Below are 24,628 nucleotides of genomic sequence, written 5' to 3' on the forward strand. Positions count from 1 at the left end.
CTTACCAGGGTTATCTGTGGTGCTGGTAAGAGATCGATAAAGTTCACCATGAGTCCAAAATCACAACGACAATCAAAATGTCACGACAGGAGTGCTCAAAACATAACTGATTCACTACTATATTTTAGTCCAAGGAGCATTAATCTGGTTTTAAAACTTCCGTTGTTGTTCTTTCACATATATACCCATCTTGAGGTGGAAGAGCATGTGAAAGTTAACTCATCAGAAAACTATACCTGTTTCCATTGATCGATAGACCTCGTTTTATGTTCGCGACACTATTTTAGCCTCCTTTTTGCATTTATTTGCAGTCTAAAAATTCAGGATAACAGCTTTCCCGTAAATATCCTGCTTGTGCCGTTCGCTTCGTATTGTATGCGTTGAAATTTGATTCTGTAGATGTATGATAACCTCAGCTGTAGACTTTGTCGCAGTAGTTTACCGTTTGGCATAATAAGCCTTCTCGCTCTACTAGTAAGCTTCATTTGCCTCGCACAATTGATCCTAGCATACGATGTTGTGCCATCGATACTATAGGCTATCACATTATGCACAGAACCTATCAATATCCCCTATAGTTTTGGAGCTAAACTAACAATAATCTCTTTGAAATTCAGTCAAAACACTCATTTGAAAAGTACAAATGAAATTTGTAATTTTAACACAACCTTGGGAATATATGTGAAATAGTCACACAAAGAATACGGTGACTATAGTTTAGGTTTACTACTTAATATATAGAAACAAAATTAGGTTTTTAATCGTAGTTTTTTCGTTCTTTTTGACACCGTTCTACATCTAAGGATGAAAGTGTAAGCCCTTCTAAAAAGACTTCTAAAAAGAAACTTCTAAAAAGACTTCTAAATTAGAAACTTCTAAAAAGACTCAGAGACAAATTCTAGAAAGAGACACGAGACTTTTTAAGACAACTATATTTTTTTCTCATATTAAGTTTTGTAGTAAATTTTCTAAACGAATAAGTTTCAAATATCCCATTTTGGAAGACTTGGAGAATAGGCGGTTTGAAAAATGGCGAAGCATATGAAAGCTTGTACAGTCATTAGGTTAGTTTGGAAGCAGGAGACATGGAAAATTAGTAATGCCCTCACCGGGACTCGAACATGGACCTCTCGAATACGTTCCGAGTGTGCTACCGTTACACCACGAAGACCTGCAGAAAAGAGGGGAAAATGCTTTATATACTCCCCCCTTTTAGATGGCGACTGGAAATTAGGGAACACACTCGCCAAATCCTGGTGGGGAAGAATCGTCATCCACCACCTTTTAGTTTGGGCGCCACTGTAGAGTCATTATGTTATTGCGAAGCAGAATACGTGAAAAACGAGCAGTGCCCTCGCCGGGATTCGAACCTAGACCTCTCGAATACGCGCCGAGTGTGCTACCGTTACATCACGAAGGCATGCAGAAAATAGGAAGAAAATGCCTTATAAGCTATTTGTGAATGTAGGCATTTCTTCGGCTATGACTTTTTAAAGAAACTGTCTCATGTTACGCATAATAAAAACCAATAAATCGCCCTTGCGTACAGGGATCCGAACTCAGGTTGAATAAGTGTCCAACGCTCTTATCCAGTTTACTAATGACTGGTTCAATGGGTACAGCTAGTTATATTGAATCTAGAAAGTGTTCCAAACGTATTTTTGCACTATAAAAGCTATTGCTTAAGCTTTTATGAATGTTGCTTAAGAAAAAAAAATTGTGCAGATATTTTTAGAAAGTAATAACTACAGAAGACTTAGAAGCATTAAAAAGAAGATGAAAAATTCATAGCTATTTGTTTTAATATCAAAAAATTAAAAACGTTGCACCTAAACTGATGCATCCTTATTTAACCAATATTAGTTGAATGCTGTATTGAATGCTGTATGTTAAGCATCCTTCGTCCGCCAGCTGTAATTAAAAAAATTTTCAGCTGGGAATAAATACGAATGAAATAAGAAATCAGTTACAACCACCTTTAATAAATGAGTGCCTTATAACAAAAGGGAAATTTGTAGAGTCATTAAGTCATTTGGAGCAGAAGACATGAAAATTATGCAACACCTTCGGCGAGTTTCTAAACCTGGACCTCTTCCATACGCGTTGAGTATGCTTCCAAATACACCACGAAGGCACGCAGAAAAGAGGTAGAAAATACCGCATATAATCCCCGCATCCCCCGAACTAAAATACCTCATATACTCCTACTCATCCCCTTCCCTAATATGGATGAGAATGAAGGGACCCAGTAGCCAAATCCTTGGTAGTGATGAATTATTATCCACCACCTTTTAGTTCAAGCGCCACTTGTAGAGACATTCGGTTTTTTTGAAGCGTGAGACTAAGGAAAATGTGCAGTGGCCTCAGCGGAACTCGAATCCTGGATCTCTCGAATATGCGTCGAGTATGATTCCAATTACACCACGAAGGTATAACAAAATAAGGGAGAAAAAATCTTATAAATGAAAACACTCATAAACTGCAGATTTCGTATTATTTCTGAAGAGTTAATTAATTTCACAAAGCCTCTTAAAAATAAAGACTAAATATTTCCAATACTTTTCTGCATTGGAAAAATCCGATGCTTTTCTATATGTAAGAACAACGTAAATAGCAACTTTAATAACTGAAGACGTAATGCTGCATTGGCCTAAAGTCGAACTAAGAGTTATGTTGTAAATAAACCCGCATGTTACAATTAGATATAAAAATTTTGTTATACTAATTGGCAACTGAAACTCTTATATTCATTAGATGGGACATTCACCTCACATTCCTCAATTTCCTTGTGTGTTTTAACAAATTTCGTATTTAGCTCCTCCACGGTCGTAATGTATTGCCTTGAACTCTTTTGAATAAAAAGAAACAAATACAAATAGAAATTTAGTACCTTTCAATATCTAATACATTTCTCCTGCATGCAAATAAAAAATATTTTTGGTGGGTTTTCAACACTGTTTCTAAATTCCGTAAGCTGGAACGCACTTAAAATTTTCATATTCACGCTATTTTTGTTGATTTTTTACGCAAATATCATCGCTTCTGGGCTAAAAGGAAGTATTGGAGAATATTCAGTATCCACTTTAACAGATTAAACTCTAATAATATCATTCATTCACGTCAATGTTCCAATTTCATTAAAATTAAATATATACTATGTAATATATTTGCTCTTAACAAGCCATAATCTCTGTACCAATATACGTTGATAATAACGCTTATCAAAAAAATAATGTTCTAATTTATATTACGGCAAAGCACACTAGGACTATCTGTCTAAGGAGAGGGATGCCTTCGTGGACGACTTTCTAAGGGAAACTGGCTCGTTACACATGGGGAAAATCACGAAAAGGCCCATGCTGCCAGCTCGTTTGGCTGGACACGAACCTAGGTCGGAACTACTAGTGTTCAGCGATTTTACCGCTCGGCCGCTGGTGAACCCAAGAAAATAATGTGTTTCAAAACACATTCAAAATTTTCAAAATTCTTAACTTCATCCATGCAGTTTGCAATTTTGCCGTCAAGAAAAACTCTTATATGCTTTACTCTCAGAAGCATATAAGGTATTTCTCCCACCTTCTTGGCGTATCTTCGTGGTATAGTGGTTCTGCACACTGGGCTGGTATTCCAGAGGTCCGTGGTTCGATTCGGTTGCTGATTTTTCATCTTGTTTGCTTCCAAAAAATACCTAATGTCTTTACAGACAAACTCTGCTTTTATAGCTGTGTCAATATCATGTATAAATTATGCTATATGTTTTGACTATATGTTGTATGTTGTATAGTAATATCAAACAAAGGCAAATATACTTCCACATTCTAAATGAAATGTGTTCATATATCTTCCTCCTTAAAGAAAAGGTATCACACATCAAGAAAGCAGACATTGCGTTTGGAATTTTGTATAAAATTTAATGATATTCTATCTCACTTTTTCTTTCCTAAATTGCTAGTTATAAAACGATTCTGCTAAGATTAACGATTTTCTCACACATTTTATCTTTTCCGTTAATAGCTCTTATATGGAGTCCCTGTTCTCTTTTTTATAATAATGTACCTAATTACCTGCGACTTCGATCTAATCTAATAGGAGAACAACATTCACATCGTATACAGCTTTCGAAATAATGAAAATAAAAACTTGCAAAAGGGTTTGCTGGCAGACTGTTACACTATAAACACAAAAATGAAAATATATACACAAATTCTCTCTCATAAATGAATTCAAATCAAAAATTAGTTTTTATTGTCTTAATATCCACATATTTTAAACATAATCAACAGAAATATATTTTATATCATATTTTTTTTTTATTTAGAAGAAAATGAGTTTAATGCGTAATTTGTCTGAACTAATTATAAGCACATCGAAAAATCTAGACACTTGGGTTACCTTTTACTTACTTACTTATTTACTGTATTACAAGAGGGTATTTTTTATTTTTTTTCATTTATCAGATTTTATGCCTACAAAGATTATATAACTAAAAACATTAAAAATACTTTTATCAAATAAACTAAAAGAAAATTACTGTTTTCAATAAAATTAAGTAGTTAAATTGATTTTTATTTGTCTAATCACAGCATATCATTGTTCCAACTAAAATGAACAAATGACATTAATTTTCTCGTTAGGGCCCAAAACCTAACCCCATAATCTTGATATTAGTTTTATTTTATTAAAATTAAATTCTACTAAAATTTACTATTAAAATTAAATAAATGATTTTGTTTTTTTGCTTAAAACGAAACACATAAACTCTTCCTGTTGAACAAAATTAAAATAAGATAAAAAAAAACCCTGAAATTTTTTAGATTTTATATCACGCCCAAAGGGACTTTTCAAAGTTTTGTGTGTTACCTTTATTTTTTAAAAATCATGTTCTTCGCACTTAAACAATAAAATTCAATTCAACATGAATATCACAAAATAATTTAAAAAGAGCATATCTTTAGAATTTCCGATACACAGTCTCGCGCTCTGGAGATAATTTTTTTTCCCCTACAATGTTACCATTGTTTGCTTCGAGATCGTTGTTGAATTTCTTAATCAAAAAGTCATAAATGCTTTACAAAATATGAAAGAGATAATAAAACAAATCCCAAATTCCAAATAAGGGCTTCCAGATGCCCATTAAACCTTAAAACTCAGTTCAACAGAAATATCGCAAAATAATTTTAAAATCAGCATATCTTTAGAATTACCAATACAGATTCTCGCGTGCTGGAGATAATTTTTTTTTCTGTACAACGTTGCCATTGTTCCCTTTGAAATTGTTTAGTTTGTTAATCAAAAATTCGCTAAAGTGTTAAAAATCTGAAATCGATAATAAAACAAATTTCAGATTCAAATTAGGGCTTCCACATGCCCATATTCTATGGAAGATTACGTTATAAGTTATTTCTCCCGCCTTCTTGGCTTGCCTTCGTGCTGTAGAGGTCTGCACGCTGGGCGCGTATTCCAGAGGTCCGCGGTTCGATTCTCGTCGAAGGCGTTTGCTCATTTTCCATCACTTCTGCTTCCAAAATACCTAATGTCTCTATAACGTTATTCAAATTTTGATGGCTGTAGGTACCGTAGTTTTATCACAATGCGAGAAACTTACTTACATTTATGCAGATTCTTCAGTATTTAATTTCTTTAAAAATAATGCAGGGCTCTAATAATTGGTGGCAACAGTTTGAAAAGTGAACCGACATTTCACGCACGACGAAAAATGCCAAAACAAAAATAATAGCCCTTCTGGGCAAATTGCCGCTTTAGGCTAATTAGAATGTTTTGCCGCAAAATAATAAAATTAACGAAATAATGTTGTCTTAGTATTTTTTTCATTTGCATTCTGCAATAAATTTAGAGTTTTAATGCACGGCAAAACTTGTAATACTTAGCTACAGTAAAACTTGTAATACTTAGCTACAGTAAAACTTGTAATACTTAGCTACAGTAAAACTTGTAATACTTAGCTACAGTAAAACTTGTAATACTTGTAATACTTAGTTAGACTTACATCAAAATATTGTGTCAACTTTTCATCTCATTTTAGTCAAACAAAATAATACAAACGAGCCAATAAATTAGTAACAAGTTTAATTTACATTTCCCACAGAGAGGTAATTCTTATGATCTTAATGGATTTTTCCATTGTAATACCCGATACTTCCATTGTAATACCCGATACCCGATATTAATACCCGATACTTAAAGTTCAGATAACACGAGTTCTTAATTTAATGCATTTTATTCGTTCTTTTAGATTTCGCATCGTCATTTTGATTTATTGAAATACTTTTACGTCATGGTGAGATTTTAAATTTACACTATTTTAAGTTTTCGAAACATGATATTTTAATAATATTTTAAGTATGTCTTCCCTTTTCACCATTCCTAAGATTTATTTAATACTATTATAAAAAATATGTCATTTATTGCTAAAAAACCTGACAATAATTCTAGAATATCACATTATTTTTCTGTTAATTTTTTAAAAGAATTTACTTCTTATTTTTAACCATGTGTTATTGCTTTACGCTTAAAAATTTATTTTTCCAGAGACCAAACTAATAAAATAAACCGCTTGATATAATGAAAATTTTATCATTTTTCTCGTGTGTTTATTCTTCCTTAAATCTTTGTTAGAACTGAGAATTTAGAAGAAAAATAGCTTGTTATTATAGCTATTAAAATTCATTATTCCAAAGACGGAACGGCATCTCTCGGCAGTTCTCGAAACGGCATTTTGCACTGAATCACTTTTTAGATCGTTTGCTACCAAATACTATCACCCTGTATTATATTTAAAGAAATTAAATAATGAAGACTCTACATGAATTAATGTATGTTTCTCGAACTGTGAACAAAAAGGCGGTACCTAGAGCCATCAAATTTTGAATAAAGTAGTCCTGCATCCGAATATGCGCACCCGGAAGCTCGAATTTGGAATTTCGAACTAGTTTATTATCTGTTTCATAATATCTAAACTTTAACGAAATTTTGATTAAGGTACTCAACAATTTCAAAGCGAGCAGTGGCAACTGTGTAGACAACAAAACATTTTTATCTCCAGGGCTCGAGATTGTCTATCGGAAATTCTAAAACTATGCTGTTTTTAAATATTTTTAGCACAAAGATGCTCTCAAAACGTGTATATATGTGCAAAATATATGTGTATATATGTGCAAAATATATGTGTATATATGTGCAAACGTGTATATATGTGTAAAAAACTCCCCTTTATAAAATCTAAAAGTTTTCGGCTTTTTTGAAGCGTTAATTCTTATTATTAAATATTTTCCTATAATCATTTGCTTTCTACGCTTAAAAACATGTAATAGGTTTCAGGTGAAATTGTCTACAATACAGACAATTCATTTAACCAACCATAAAAGAGCAAATATAATTAAAGCATTCATGTTAACTGCTCAGTTATAAATGTTCAAATAGATTCTTGAAGATGCCAATACTAATAAATTATTCTCATGGTTTATAACTGACCATGAACCATGAGAATAATTTATTACGAGATGTTAATAGTAATAAATTATTCTCATGGTTTATAACTCACAGATTAGTTCTGATCTTTTTTTTTAGTATTTCAAAGAAAAATCTTACTGCGATTTGGGAGATAAAACAAATTTCCAATCTGCTGAGGCAAATTACTCTGTACATGCTCAATAGTTTAGTGGTAAGTACAGTATATATATACATTGACATATTATATTATACATGACACAGTATATTATACATAGACAAAATTAGAATTGAAAAAAGTGCTTAAAAGCACAAAATCAGAAAGTATATCTAATCACTATTGAATATGGAGAATTAGAATAATATTCTTAATTCAAATTTACGAGAAAGTAAAAGATTTTAGTGGCATCAACTATCCGTTTAAAGAAGCTTTTTATATAGCTTTATCAGAGGTGAAACTAAGAGAACGACTGAAGCCTGAAAGAATGAAGATGCGTTAAATTTTTTTCTAAATTCCAGATATCCTTTATTTATCTTTTAACATTTCTTTTATAATAAATTGAACTTATTTGAAGGAAATCAACATCGAAGATATGCTTTTATCAGTTAGCAATATTCGAGTTACTGTCTAGCTTTCTACTTTATGATTTAAGAAATTAAGCATCTCAAATGGATGAGAGAAATTTGGGAAAATGTATTTAAAATCAAACCAAATATATTTCGAATTGTATCAATAACCAGGCTGGGTAGTTCTGAATAATTTCTCAGTCTGAAATGTAGATTCATTAAAAAAATCAACATTCTTTTCTCTCGAGATCTTATCTATCAAAATATTAATCTTATATTAAATTAAATTTGTTTGAGAATAAATGTTAATAAAATTTTAAGGTTAAATCTTCTTATTCTGTGTTTTACTCTATTCAATAGGTTAATACTTTCATCAAACAGGCGGCTAAATTATGCAAGTAATTGTACCTGCTTTATATTCTCAAGTGGAAAATTCAACATCGTTTAGATTTAATTCTTTGAGTTTTATTAACTAAATGTTTCAAACATCTTCGTTATAATTCGAGGACACTGATTAAAAACTCTTTTTAGCTTTTACTTAAATTTCCCATTATCATAATTCGTATATTAAAACTCCCATTCAAACAAAGCAAAACCTTTTTTGCACAGCTTACAATTATTGCCTTATTCACCCGTCGCTTTTAAAAAATCTTCCTTTTAAAACAATTTTAAATATTGATACTTTACATTACCGAACTCCGCTTAGTTGGATTTAGTTTAAAATGCGAGAAAAATTATAGCTTAATTCTATTTAAAAAAAAAAAAAAACAGACAGAGAGAGAGAGAGAAATTCTATTTAAAGAAAAACAGACAGACAGAGAGAAAGAGAAGTAACATTTTATATAATAACTTACTAATATATAATCCTAAACACTGTTAAGTGGGGGTATTCCAAACCAGACGTGGTGCTCCCCAAGAACCACGTGCAAAAGGCACTCACAGTAGGCACTAGGTTAGTTTTAAGAGATAGAGAAAATATTGAACTCCAATATGCGTTACATCTCCAAGAGAATGATGTGGATGATGAGAATCCAAATGTCTTTATGCCATGAATGTAGGGCTCAAGGTTTATTTACAACCGTTCAAGTTCGTTTCGGAAAAGGGAGCACCTTGAAAGATGATCCAGGGTTACCTGGCGGAAATTTTTTCTGCGCCAAAGATGACTCTTGGCGACATTTTTTTTCCCCTCACGCTCGCTTCATTAAGAACCGCTAAAGCAAAATAACTGTATAATGAGCTCTGCTTAGTGAATTGATGTAAAAGAATAAAAGCAGCACTTTTATTTTACCTTGTTAATTACGAATTAAGTGATTATTTTGTGCGGTAATTATCCCATATAACCAGATTTAAGGTTATTTAAATCAAAATGATGCGTTTTATTGACTGATGATGAAAATTAATTGCTTTTTTAATTTTTAATTTTTTATAATTAATAAAAATTAATTAAATAGGAACTCCATCTTTTTATTTATTTATTTGGGATTTGATAAGATTGGTTGAATAAAAGGAAAATGGCAACAAACATTTAAAAAAAGTAATATTTTTATGCAATTTGTATTCAGTTTTGAACAAAGTTAGCTGTATTACTTTTATAACAGTAACGAAAAGTGCTTTCAGTATTTAATGACATTTTTTTATTTTTGCATTGAACGCAGAATAACATTCATTCATCCTACAGATGGATATTGAAACTAAGCTTAAAATTTTCAAGGTTCTAATTACATAAAACTATCCTTGCAGCTGAAGATATTCCCAAAATATCAGGTTGCATTTATTCGATGAATACGTTACTTGATAAATACATTCTTGTTCCTAATGTATTAATGAGGTTTATAATTATATAAAAATACTTAAATTTCATAACATAAATATGTTTGTTACGAAATTTATAATTTTTAGGTACAGTTTGAACAATAATATTTTTAAGCACAGGCAGAATATATTAGGCAGAATAGTTTTCAGTTTTGATTTTTATTATAATTTATAGGATACTGATTACTGAAATTTACCAAGTTAAAAAAAAAAAAAAAAAAAAAAAAAAAAAAAAAAAACAGAAAAGGTAAAATCTTCTTCACGAATATTGCATAAGTCATACAAACTTTACAGTACTTACTGTATGACTAGAAAACTAATTTAAAAAATAACTACTATTAGCCCACCTGAATGGTGACTACTAGCTCATAGTATGATTAGCAGAGGCTGAATACTTGCTCATAAATGTGTGGACTTGACGTTCTTGTAAGGATGTATATAGGTATGCTTGGATGTATATGCGCTGTATTCCCACTCCGCTTGAGAATTTAATATTAGTTTTCCACATTGGTGAGCCATGAGTAATGTTTTGGCTCATGGGAATGTAGAGACATCAGATATTTTTTTACGTGAAAGACGTGAAAAATGAGCAATGCCCTTGCCGGGACTCGGACCTCTTGAATACGCACCGAGAGTGCTGACCATTACACCATGAAGGCATGCTCCCCCTTTTAAAGGGCGACTAGGAATTAGGAAACCCAATCGCCAAATCCTGGTGGGGAAGAATCCTCATTCACTACTTTGTTCCTGTTCGGGTGCCACTGTAGAGACATCAGGTATTTTTTATGCTGAAAAACGCAAAAAATAAGCAGTGCCCTTACCGGAACTCGAACCTCGAACCTCTCGAATACGCGCCGAGCATGCTGACCATTACACCACGAAGGCGGGAGAAATATCTTATAAGATGACCAAATGGTCTGTGGATTTGGTCATAACTCCCGAGAAATTTTCAATTAGTAAATGACTGGCTATTGAGGAGAACAATATTACATTGAATTCTGAATTTATCAATCCATTTATGAATACCTGAAAACTATTATTATGTTCCCTGAAAGAGCAATTTGTCCTAAAATAATTTTCCAGCAAGAGCTTTTAGGGGAAAACTAAACGAAGATTTTATGTTGCATCCATATACAACCTATAAAAATTTCTTTGCTCTTTATTAAAGGTAAAATAGTTGTTTGTTTGAATACCGCAAAATACAACCGATCAATCTCCTGACAAAAAACTTTGAACGTATGTAGTTCGTTCTGTGTTCAGATCATTGGTGAACGGGCTACTTGCATGGGTATTTTTCGTTCTTTTTTTCTTATGTATGATAATAAAACAACGTTTTCCTTAGAAAGTACATCCCGAGACTCATTGCATTTAAGAAGATAGTCCTTACGTGCTTTCCTGTAATCTAAATAAATCGACCTAATCTCAATGGGGAAATACTCAGGGATTTTTCTGCCTGAGGGAAGGTTTTTCTCTCCTGAACGATCCTCTAAAGATCCCTTTGCGAAGAGGGAGAACTATGGAAGCATTCATATAGCCCGTCCGTATAATAATCAATTAACATAAATTTTGTTAAGGTTTTAAATCCGGCCCTGTCTTAACCAGATACTTACGTCACTCAAAACGTTACTGTGTAAGTTATTTTCACCTTCCTGTTCCTGTGTTTTTTGCATGCCTTCGTGATGTAACGGTAGCACACTTGGCGCGTCTTCGAGAGGTCCGGGTTCGAATCCCGGCGAGGACATTGCACATTTTTGATGTTTCCTGCTTCAAAAAACTTAATGACTCTACAACTGATGTGCCAAAAGTTAAGCAAAGGCAGTATTCACCCCACTGACTAAGTATTAAACACTAAATAGCTTATACGTCTCCTCTAAATTTCTTATTTTATATTTAATTCTTATATTTTACTGATAGCGTATTTCTTTTTCATATTTTATTCTTCTGATAATTATTATATTATTTTGTTATTAAATTAATTTTTAACTTTGACTAAAAGTCAATTTCACTTGTTCTTTCACAATTGCAGTGTCAAATTTAAAGTAGTAATGAGTTCTATTACTTATCTAGTTTTCTATTAGGCTACTAGGCTACTATGGGCAATGATTTACCTTACGCAGTTTGGGCTTAAACTATTTCCACTTAATAACTTCCTTTTCAAATTTTTGGGACAAAAATCCACTGTGTAAATTAAATTATCAAAAAAGCAGCTATTTGATTGAGATAAGCACATTTCCTTCACTGAAGACAATGCAATATGCCAATCAACTTCTACTGACTCATATTTTTTGCATTATTTTAAAATACGTTTTCTTATTTTATTTCTTATTTATATCTTTCTGATTTCTTGTACTTAGCTTTCTTTCTATAAAACCGGCGGAGATTGGTGATTTGCTTTCCAAATTTTGCATTAAATGCATTAGATTAAAATTATTTACTGTTAAATCACTTAAAGTTTGTTTGCATATAATTACTATTCAAGGCAAATTATCAGTACTGTTAAAGTACAGGGGTTGGAGAAAATATGGAAACACCTTTAAAAAAACATGTTTCTTTGCTTAATATGTATTCTTCCTGCAAAACGGTGTAGGAAACCCGTTGGCATCCAAAACAGCTTGTAGTCTTCTCGGAATGGATAAATACAGTTCCTGTATGTTTGCCAAGGGAATATTATACCATTCTTCCTGCAAAACGGTGGCAAGTTCAGATAACGATGTTGGCGGTGGATAACGAGAACGCACTTTCCGATCCAATGTAGACCATAAAGGTTCGATAATATTCAGGTCTGGTGACTGTGGTGACCAGGGGACATGGGACAACTCTTCCTCGTGCTCAGAAAACCAGTCCTGGACAATGTGAGCTGTGTGAACAGGGGCTCTGTCGTCTTGGAAGACACCATCACCATCGGGGAACAAAGTTTGTACCATGGGATAAACTTGATCGGTCAAAATGTTCACATAAGTCTTGGCAGTCATGTGCCCTGACACAGTTATCATGGGGCTAGCAGAGAACCACGATATGGCTACCCAAACCATAACAGAACCCCCACCATGTTTCACTCTTGGCAACAAGCAGTCTGTATTATAGGCTTGAGATGGCGTTCTCCAGACGTAAACTCTGCCAGAAGTGGGAAACAATGTGTAAGATAGTCCAGGCTTTATGACTGCTCTATAGTCCAGGCTTTATGACTTAAACACCACCTTTTCCTGTTACGGGCATTAGCATCACTTATGAGTGGCTTCTCAATTGCAGCACGGCCAGCAATTCCCTGTTTATGAAGCTCCCTTCTAATTGTTTTAGTACTCACAAGGTTCGGTAACACAACATTCATTTCAGCAGTAACTTTTACAGCTGTGGTCTTCTTATTTTTCGTCACAATTGCCCTTAATGATCGTCTGTCACGATCACTCAGGACACACTTTCGTCCGCGCTGTGATTTAGCAGATGATGTTTTTCCGCTTTTCAAATATGCGGAATAAATCTTCGATACAGTACCTCTTGAAACACTAAACACCTCGGCTACCTTGCTTACGGAAGCACCTACCATACGTGCTCCAACAATTTGCCCACGTTCGAAGTCTGTTAACTCTGACATAATGCAATGACAACCTCACATAACAGTACTCCGACAACAACTGAACTGTTTAGCACATTTAAGAAGTTGTATAGGTGGCGTCAGTAGACGAAAACGCCAGCGCCACCTACATATTTCATTAAAATCAATCTTTCTTTTCAAACATGCATTTAACAAGGTGTTTCCATATTTTTGTCCATCCACTGTATGTCTCTAATGTGTTCTGCTTTGAACGCAGCACATTAATCTATCAATATTCTTTGTGTGTTACATTGCATTGTCATTTTCGTTGATGAATTGTATTTCGACTAAATACAATACATCAACAAAACTGACAATTCATTCATAGTGTATGCCGCTTTTGTAGTAATGTATGTTTATAAGTTCTTTAGATATTGTTTGTTTTTGTACTGGTATGAAGTTTGAATTACAATGAATAGCTGTTTATTTACTTATTTAAATCCACCTCTTCATATCTGACGTTCATTTTGCTAATTTAATCTCCCCCCCCTTGCTGTTGTTTTAAGTGAGAGGTAGAATTTTCATTGCATCGAATATTAATCAATTTATAAAAATACAGGAACTCAAATTACATCCCATTAAATTACCTTATCGTCTTGACTATCACGTTTTTTTGCCATTTCTTGAAGTGTAGATTTTTATTTTGTCTTAGTCATTCTTTTGAAAAAGAGCCGGTTCTGGGTGAATTTTAATTTGATTTAAAATCTGAATGTTACTTTAATTTAACCAGTTAATTGTCGCACCCTTGTTTAAGGGGCCTCATACATGTTTCGTCATGTTTCTATCTTGCGCGCATGATATTTTAAAAATGGCTAATGGTACATACTTAAAATTTCATGGAATTCTTTATATGAGCACTATTTTCTAACTGAACCAAAAATCTGATGAATATTTTAATATTAAAAAATTTTATGGACGAAAACATTACAGATTTTTTTAATAAAATACATTTTATAAACTCAACTCCAAATAAAATAAAAATTTAACATGAAATTCTTATAATTTTAGGTTCACAGTAGTTTCCAAATGTTATAAAAGCTATATATTAAATATGAAATTAAATTATGCAACAGAATGTCTTAAACTGTGTGCGCAAGGTGGAAACATGACGAAACATTTTGTCACAAAGCGGATTAAATTGTAAAAATATTTGTGGCAACACAAACTTTCTGATTACTATTTCAGAAAGCAGCTATATTATGTAGTCAACTGTAAAAATTTGGAAGTAATTGCTTCTAAAATAAATAAGTTATCCCAATTCTTGCAACAGTCCCATATTCGAAGATCTTATGGGTTTTAAGGTGTATGAGTCCCCTTAAACGTGCGCACCGTTTTGTATTACCAGAAACGAGCCATGACGAGTATATTCGTCAATCACAGAGTAAGTTGCGCTGGTAAGATATTGGATGAAAAAAATGGCTTTATTTTATAAAATTGTAAATTTTGTTACTAATATTCACTTATTTGGTTAACATAAGAATATGTTACATACATATTTAACTAAAAACGCAATAAATTAAATTAAATATTATACATATAAGAGTAAGAATTTAAATTCCTGCTGTGGAGTGATATTCAGCGAAACAGAGTACTATACGCAATGGGATTTTGCAAATCGAACAACAGTAACGCGATTCCTTCCTGATCTTAGGTTTGTAGCAAAGTGAACACTTTCGCGTAGCATTTTTTTTCTCGATGTTCCAGCTATATAATCCAGAGCACGATTCCCGCCTAATTGGCTTATATTAGGTCTAAATGGCTGAGTTCGTGTCAATTCTTTTCTTTCAATTGGATATGTCGCAAAAGTGTCTGCAATAAATTTGAGCAAAAAGTTGATTCGCGATAATGTTCAATTATTTTTTTATATAATATGAATGCATTCAGACACATTGTGTCTAAGAAATGGAGAAATATCTTTTTGTAGTACTTTTTGAGTAGTTTTCTTACTGTGGAGTACGCTATGATAATTCCATCGCTCATATTCACTCCACCCAATTTTTTATTACAATCAATCACTAGCTCCCGCTTCTTTGTTATTAGTTTTATTTTCTCTGTTTCTATTACTTTGTCATTATGTATAGTACTTACTAAATAAACTTCCCTCTTATCTTTCCATTTCATTATACGCATGACGAGTATACTCGTCAGTACACAAAACCGTGCTGCTTCTCTATGACGAGTATACTCGTCAATCACAGTTAACTGGTTAATAATATACCGTATTTACGCGAATCTAATGCGCATCGTTTTTGGCCAAATGTAGTATTCAAAATTGGGGTGCGCATTAGATTCGAGTGCAAAGTTCGCCGATGACGTCAACCAAATTTCTCGACTACATTTACCGTTACATTTATCGTTGACACATTATTGCATAGAGGATACAAACTGCAGAGTACGTAGTCACGAAATGGAGGGCAAACAGAGAAGAATGTCATATGACGCTACTTTCAAACGTAAAGTAATTCTTTATGCTGAAAAAAAATGGCAATAGAAAGGCAGGGAGAGAGTTCAACGTAGCTGAGAGCAATGTTCGCTTGTGGCGGCAACAGAAATTGGCACTGTTTGCAACTAAAGCTAGTAGAAAGAAATTCACTGGCCCTCGCAAAGGAAGACACCCTAAAATTGAAGAAAAAGTTTTGGAATTTGTACGTGAAAGGAGGAAGAATGGACAACCTGTGACTAGTGACACCATAAGAAATAAAGCAAAAGAGGAGGCTGAAGTTCTTGGAATACCGAAACAAGTTTAAGGCTAGCCGTGGATGGGTGGATCGGTAAACCGATCGGTAAAACGATCCACCCATCCACGGCTAGCGCTTCATAAATGAAGCGGATGGGTTTATCTCTAAGGCGCCGTACAACAATATGCCAAAAGCTTCCTGCAGATTTTGAAGGAAAATTACTAACATTTTAGCGGTATGTCATCACACTTCGGAAGGAAAAGAATTTTTCAATGGGGCGAATTGGCAACGCTGACGAGACGGCAATTTGGTTTGATATGCCTCGTAACTACACCTTTACGGAGAAGGGGACTAAGGAAGTTATCATCAAAACTTCGGGATGTGAAAAACAACGCGTAACAGTGATGCTGGCAATAACAGCAGACGGGTGCAAACTTTCCCCTTTCTTAATCTTCAAACGAAAAACATGCCCTAAAACCCCTAAGAATGAAAAGCTGTTCCCAGATGATGTCCTGATTCGAAACCAAGAGAAGGGGTGGATGACGGAATCATTAATGCTTAATTGGCTCCGAAATGTATGGAAACGCCGTCCCGGTGGGCTCTCTAATCCACCATCAATGCTTTGTCTGGACGCATTTCGTGGCCATCTCACCGACGACGTAAAAAAGAAGATGCACAGCCTAGGCAGTGATCTTGTTATCATTCCTGGAGGGATGACGTCTGTGTTACAACCCCTGGACGTTAGTATAAATAAACTTTTTAAGGGGTACGTCCAGGCGGAGCCCGAAAAATGGTTTTGTGAGCCAAACTGTGTATTGACCCCGACAGGAAAAATTAAGCGTGCTACACCGCACATTGTTGCACACTGGGTTTCTGCTGCCTGGAAAAGCATCGAAGCACCAATGATTGTGATATCTTTCAAGAAATGCTGCATTTCAAATGCATTGAATGGCAGTGACGATGACGTGCTCTGGAACGCCGCGGATGACGATGACGACGATGAGGAAAGAAGAAATGAATCTGCTTCTGACGAAGAGAGCTGCGAGGATTCCAGTGATGAAAACATTAGTGAATAAAGACGTTTACTATTAATCACTGATTGTAGAAACTGTTAGCTAGATAGAAATGCTACGATTTATTTCATGTTCATATTTTACGATAGAAACCGTATATACGGTAGTGCTAATTAACAATGATTGTTTCACATGACAATAGCCCACTAATAGGTTAATTCTATGTTCTGCTACTTTATGTATAAATCCATTGTTGTATAAAATATGGTATCTAAATTTAAATAAAATTATCATACCATTAATTGATAGTTTATATACAAATCCATTGTTGTATAAAATAAGATTCAATAAATTCCTCATATCATTGATGCGCATTACATTCGCCGACAAACAATTTTTTTATTATTTAAAGTTTCAAAATGGGGATGCGCATTAGATTCGGTGGCGCATTAGATTCGCATAAATACGGTATTTAATTTTCTTTTGTCTAAGTCTGATAAATTCGTTTAGTAGCAGTTTCAGGAATACGAGAGATACTTGCTATTCCTTTAATCAGTGTATTACCCATTTATTTTCCCAACCTGTTCTAGTTTTCTATTCTATTTCTGATCTCCATTAGGACTTTTCACTGATGGTACTACTTTGAAAAAAATGTTTCTGGTTTCTAAGGATTATTATTACTCTATTTGAATTTTCTACTTCTTATTTGCTTTTACGAGTGCTAGACATGAGGAATCTAAAAACCTTGGAATTAAAGTTTTAGTTAAGCATAATCGGGGACCACCCATTTTTAGAGTATTGTTTAAACGACTATTTAGTTTAAAGTATATTTGTATTGTGCTCTGTATTTATATTTGATTTTGAATTTTGGATTTGCATGTAATGTTTTTAGACCAATTTCGTTTCTTTCGAATGGTCATTTTACATAATGAAAATATTTATTTTTTTTTTCTTTTGTGTAGTCAGTTTGAAACAATGTTATGTTTTATTCTTTTTCTTAAGTATTTCGAAGACGTGTTGGGAAAATCTTGTCACATTTGAGTTTCACGTTTTTCGGTTTTATATGAATTTTAATGTAATGAAAATTTGTTTCTATTTTCGGTTTTTGATCGCAAATGAAGTAGGAGAACGAAACATGTTTTCGAAGCATATTAATCGACTTTTATGAAGCTCTAATTCATTCTTCCCTTTCTTCCCTGATGAGTTCTGAATTGTAGGTTCAGTAAAAAGGGGTATTTTTTTATATTTTTATTATGTTGCATGCTTTTACCCTTTGCATATTTAGGTTTCGAGTTTGTACTACTATGACCCTTTTTTTTAATAATCTTGACTTGTTTGATACTGTGTTCAACCTCTTTTACAAGGATGCAATTATTAATAATGTTGAAGAATTGCCTTGCTTTGACTCCAATTTACTTTTAGAAGCTTTAAGTTTCTTTTACTTTAATCCTGCAGCTATATCGCAGGACGAGTATAAAAAATGTGTTTCTAATTTTTGTCTTTATATCTGTATACATGTATGTATATATATATATATGTGTGTCTGTGTATCTGTGTGTATGTGCGTGTTGTAGAAAAAATTGTAATCAGTGTAGAACCTGTGCAATAAAATAAAATTTCAAGCGGACTGTATTACTAAAAACATATTTATTCAATAATAAAAGAACAGCAAAAATAAAATAAAAATCAACAAAGCAACGAATGATCACCAAGGCAATGCATGATCATTTCTTTATTCTCGCCATTTAGCTCGAGCAAGTAAATTTGCGTCTGCTTGTGGTTGCCATCTAATTTTGAAAATCTGGGCCTAAACAAATTGATTACATAGATATTGATCCATAACGAGCAGCAATCTTGGCAGCCGATGCAGATGAAATATTCATTATTGTTATATTTACCAATAGCGGGCTTTCATGGCCTTTACCAAACTGCTTAGCCACTACTAAAAGTGGTGGTCACTTTATTATGGAGGCACGTAATAGGTGGGCCACCTTTGCCCCTCCAGATCCATGTCGAAAAGACGTGGACAAGATCGATAATCATCCACAATGATGAATGAAGGTCGTTATTTGGCAAATTCAGCCCAGCGTCACAGGATTTATGCAGCTTAAGAGCTCGCCCATGAGCTGTACGCTGCCATTAGAATCCGAGTTTCATGGTCTAAACCATCCGAGTTTCATGGTCTTCGAGTAGCCCAAAGCCTTCATGAGAAAGGGCTGTTAGAAAGAAGACCCGCTGTTTGTGTCATGCTCACAACAGCATAAAAGAGAGTACGTTTATAATACAGACAACATGTGACTTGGACCAGACTCCTGTGGAGCACCGTGTTTTTACAGATAAATCGAGATTCAGCTTGGACAATGATGACTTACCTGCATCTGGGAAGAGCTTGAAACACGATAGCATCCCTTTCTCGGGAGATGATTACGGTGGAAAATCAGGAAGAATTAGAGAAAAGGATGATTGCGGTGATGGAGGTGTAATGGTTTGGGCAGGCATTAAGTTGGATGGCCGCACACTCCTGCATATGTTTCACAATGTCTTCCTGACTGCTATGAGGTAGAGAAAGAACATATTAGCGTTTAATATACTACTTTTCAGAAGCGTAGTTTGATCTGGGTTTCTGTTCATGGACAATAAAGCTCATCCATATAGGACTCAGTTTGTAAACGGTTATCTGGAAAGAGAGAATATTCTTCGTATGGATTAGCCAGCCTTATCCCCTCAACTTTATGGAGCATGTTTTTTGGGAGGGAAAATTCACCTCGCCATCCTTCTCCAAGAACCGTCCCAGAAACGAAAAATGTCTCGCTGCAGGAGTGGAATAGACTGCCACAGAGATTTTCGACTGCTTCCTGTTCAGAATGTCGTTTCGCTACGACCAAGCTGACTTTAACAGAGGATCACACCAGATATTAAATTCGTATTCAATTCGATATTACAGCGTAGATTTTGAACATCCCTGCGCTACGAGTTTTACTGATAATCACACTTAGACACGCGAAATAGCTTTTGAATGGCACATCTCCTTCTCTGTCATAAATGTAATTTCATATCAAATTTCAATAAAATCTGCTGGGTTTTCTTTCGGAATTCGACATAATGTGCAAACTCTTTTAACTTTTCACGCGAGTGTGTGTAGTGCAGAGTTTCGTTGCCTCTAACTTCTTCTCTCGAGGTGAATGTAACTAGAAGGAAATAGTTGTATAAAAATTGCTATTCAAACCGCAGCTACGTTTCTGTCAATCCATTGAAACCCGTTAAAGTACTCCCAAGGAGCATATCGGATCATTCTGTTACACGAATGATAAAGTAACTGTAACTTTTAATGCCAGAAACAGTAGGAGTGTTCCTGTGGTTTCTCTTATTTTAACATAAATACAACACAGTTTACTTGAAAATGATCTTCATGAAAAATTCTCACTCTAGGCAGAAAACCATTTAATGCTAATTATTGTAATAAATAGTTTCTCGATATATGCAATAATATAAGTTATATACTTGTAGGGACATTGGGTATTTTTGAAGCAGGAGACATGAAAAATAGCAATACCCTCACCAGGACTAGCACCTGGACCTCTCGAATACGCGCCCAGTGTGCTAACCGTTACACCACGAAGGCATGCCGGAAGTAGGGAGAAAATATCGCTTCTCAGCCTTTTGGCTAAGATCAAAGTGGACCTTCTATATTTATCATCACTATAAAAGAGAAACATAAGAAAATTACCATAAAAGAAAAATACCATAAAATAACTCTAAAATATACTACGAAATACAATAAAAAAGAAAAATAAAGAACAAGGTCATAAACTTATTACTATAAAAGTGAGGCACAGGAAAGGAAACTTTCAGACTTAAATGTTTTTTTGTCCTATCGTTAAATAGGTTAATTTATAAATAGTGGAACAATTAATCTGATATTCGTATTATCTTAATATTACCATAATCCAACTTATTACATTATTTTGATGTGAACATCGGATTAATTTTTCCGCTAATCTGAGTTTGATTCTAGACATTATCTAAGTCAATGACGCGAATAAAAATAGAGCCAATTGTGTCTTTTTCCAATTGACCGGTTTTGTTCTTAATTATTAAAGAAATGAACAGTGTAATTACTTTTCTTAAAAGGCATATAAGTATATACTATAGAAAATAATCTGAACTGATTATATCAATTAGTTTAATAGAAAAGCTACAACAGTATTTTCTTTTCTGTAATATTCGATAGTAAACAGTATTTATAGATTATTATTTGACGCTAAGAACTTATGCATTAAAAAAATAAATTCATTTTGCAGCAAATTAATATACATTCGAAAATCGTTCGAAATCCGGAGAAGATCTGTGACACACTTAAATGCTTATAAATTAATATTACCTTAAATATATTTTGTGTACTTATATAACTGCTCTTACCTTTCCAGTTTCTAAATTAATTATAGGTAACCTAATTCTTTTAAATGCTATCTTTGACTCCAGACTTTGAGCAGACAATCAGACGACTGATCGCCTTTGTCTTCAAGTGAAGTATACAATATAGAGAAGGTTTATAACGAGATTTTTTATTACTTCTTCAGGTTATTAAATTTAGACAGCTCATGCTTTAATTTGATTTCATTTATATGATTACGACAAAGCCTCGATAGCTATCTGCCTAAGAGGAGGGATGCCTTTGTAGAGGACTTTCTAAGGGAAACTCGTATACATGTTACACATGGGGAAAACCACGAAAACGCCATGCATCCAGCCCGTTTGCGGGATTCGAACCTCGGACCGCACAACCAGTGTTCAGCCACTTTACCACTCAACCGCCGGCGGCGCAATAGTTTGAGGAAGCCAGTTTGCTCATATGATATAGGTATGCCATCAGATGATGTGTTGACATTATGAAAAACTGCTAAACCAAAAAAAGAAGTCTGAATTTATAATATTCAAAGATCAGTCAAATGAGCAATACTAGATATTCGTTTTTTCTATCACCAAGTTTATTACTTTCCAAGTCACTGCGAAATGTTTAAACCCCTTACGTATTTTCACATGCGCAATGCATTCCAGCTTTTCTACTAAAATATCAAAGCTATAAATATTCGCGTCATTGGACCTTACCGGAACTTGTTGAATAAAGGTTTCTCGCTCCAAGCTTTAAGGTTTTTTGCATATTCCACTCCACCAGATGATTCGAATATTGAAATATTATTCTCAAGTAAAGTATTTTTGTTATACTTCTCTCCCCCACCCCTGTGCTCTTCAAAATTTTTCTGATAGTCACGAGCTAATACTGATTTTTTTTGTACATAACGAACAATGTTCTTTTAAACATTCAAATTTTACCATATGCTGCCATCAAATGATGCAGGCATGTCTGTATTATCATCATAATCTGTAACAGGTTTTGTAATTGCTTTCCACATTGCATCATTTACCACGTAAGCCCTAGAACAAATACTTGTCAGTGAGAATGAATTTTGATACAGACATGTCCATTTAAATGGAGGGGTTTGGAAGAATTTATTTACACATTTAAATGTTTCATATCTCATATCTTTAATTTTTTACAGTCATATACAAGCATTACGTTTTTGGAATAATCTAAGACTGAGTTACTTTCGTGCCTTAAAATCCAAAATTCGATTTGAACCATTTTTATTAATAACTTGAGCTTGAAAATCGATAATGTTTTATGTTTCTTCAACTAAAATAGAGTTCAATAGGAATATTAATTCCTGTTCGTCAGATGAACTCTTGGGAACCTCTCGCGCAAAGCTAGGTTTGTGAAAAGATTTGCAATGAGACTTTATTTGCTATTGATCCTATATATGTACTTTCAATTATTCTCCAAGTAATTTCGAGAATTTCATGCAAATAAATCCAGCAATATGGTTAGAACGGTTTTGTAACTATGAAATTTAATGCCTTACAGGAATAAAGGAAAAGGCCCAATTGATAAAATGTTCGTTTTGCTTTCGAAACGACACATACACGTATGTGTATGCGCGTGCATTACGCTTGTTACAGATATATGTAATTAATAGTTTCATGCGAGCATCTACAAAGTTTATTAAGAATGCTATTTTACCCAGTATGGGTCCATTAATTGTGAAGCTGAGATAATATCTTCTGGTGGCTTCTCCGTGAATTCAAGTGAATGTTATTCAGATTTACAAAGTGATATAATATTAATTGTGAAGCTGAGATAATATCTTCTGGTGGCTTCTCCATGAATTCAAGTGAATGTTATTCAGATTTACAAAGTGATATAATATTAATTGTGAAGCTGAGATAATATCTTCTGGTGGCTTCTCCATGAATTCAAGTGAATGTTATTCAGATTTACAAAGTGATATAATATTAAAAAGTGACCGAAGTCACTGAACTCTAGCTTTTGTTCAAGAACGTAAGCACATGAAGGCATGAAACTTTTAGTATTCGACTTATGAAAGCCTTATGGACGCCCCCATCGGCCCAGCGGTAAAGTCGCTGAACTCTGGTAGTTCCGTCGCTGAACTCTGGTAGTTCCGACCTGAGTTCCGTTTGAGGTGAACGGGCTGACTGCATGAGCGTTTTCGTGGATTTCCTCTTGTGCAACTTGCATAAGAGCCATTTTCCCTCAGAAAGTCCTTCACGAAAAACGTGTGCTTCCAGATGTAACTGGAAACACTTTCTGCAGTCTTGCACCGACATAACCTATTGACTCTACATATTGGTATTAATTGAGGGCGTTCTTGTGGTTAACGTGTATACGAGCCAGTTCCCCTCAGAAAATTCTCCATGAAGGCATCTCTCCTCTTAGGCAGATAGCCCTCGAGGCTCTGCCATAATCACCCAAACCAAACCAACCCTGAAAAAGGTCCTCCACGAAGGTGTCTTTCCCCTAGACCTTGCGTGCTTTGCCATAATAAAATTTTAAAAAAAAAGTGTAATAAAAATAATTTTAAAATGCTGTACTTCCCTTCCTACAGAAAATGCATGTTTTTCAAAACATAGAATAAAAGTGATGGACATCCAATAGCTGATATTTTCTTTATTTAAAATAAAAATACAAATAACATTTCTAAAATATTTTATTGTTTTCTATGACTTACAATTTTATTATCAGTAAGAATAAGAACTGATGAATTTTCTGAACAAAAACAGAAATACAAAGTTCTTTTCATTTAAGGTTTTTACGAGGGGATGGGAATAATATTCCACTTCTTTTTATCGAAAAATAAATATAGTTAAACAATTTGAGATTTACTGAGAAAATTCGACTTACATTTTGATTATTCGAACTGAAGAAATTTTACATACCAAAGAAAGTTAAATTAAAGTACATTTCTTCGGGAAAGAGAGAAGATATTCATTTAAATTTACTGAAAATTTTGAATTATCTACTTTCGAGTAACTGAAATTCTGTTGCATTTGCTAGAATTTTTATACGATTTATCCAAATCGATGATGTAAAAATCCAGCAAATATGAATAAATTTTGTAAAAGTGTTTTTCATTACCATTTGT

General features: G+C 33.8%; 1 protein-coding gene across 1 annotated transcript in view; it reads right to left on the reverse strand.

Annotated features, from left to right (window-relative positions):
* Window positions 1-9,081, reverse strand: part of LOC118182044 (uncharacterized) — a 35,728-nt gene extending 26,647 nt beyond the window's left edge. Inside the window, exon 1 of the mRNA XM_035351311.2 lies at window positions 8,889-9,081. The gene's annotated coding sequence lies outside the window, so the exon portion shown is untranslated. The remainder of the gene's footprint in view (window positions 1-8,888) is intronic.
* Between the last annotated feature and the right edge of the window lie 15,547 nt (window positions 9,082-24,628).

Source organism: Stegodyphus dumicola, chromosome 12 (assembly GCF_044657685.1).
Source record: "Stegodyphus dumicola isolate Sdum_Otavi_A_Nest chromosome 12, ASM4465768v1".
NCBI lineage: Eukaryota > Metazoa > Arthropoda > Arachnida > Araneae > Eresidae > Stegodyphus > Stegodyphus dumicola.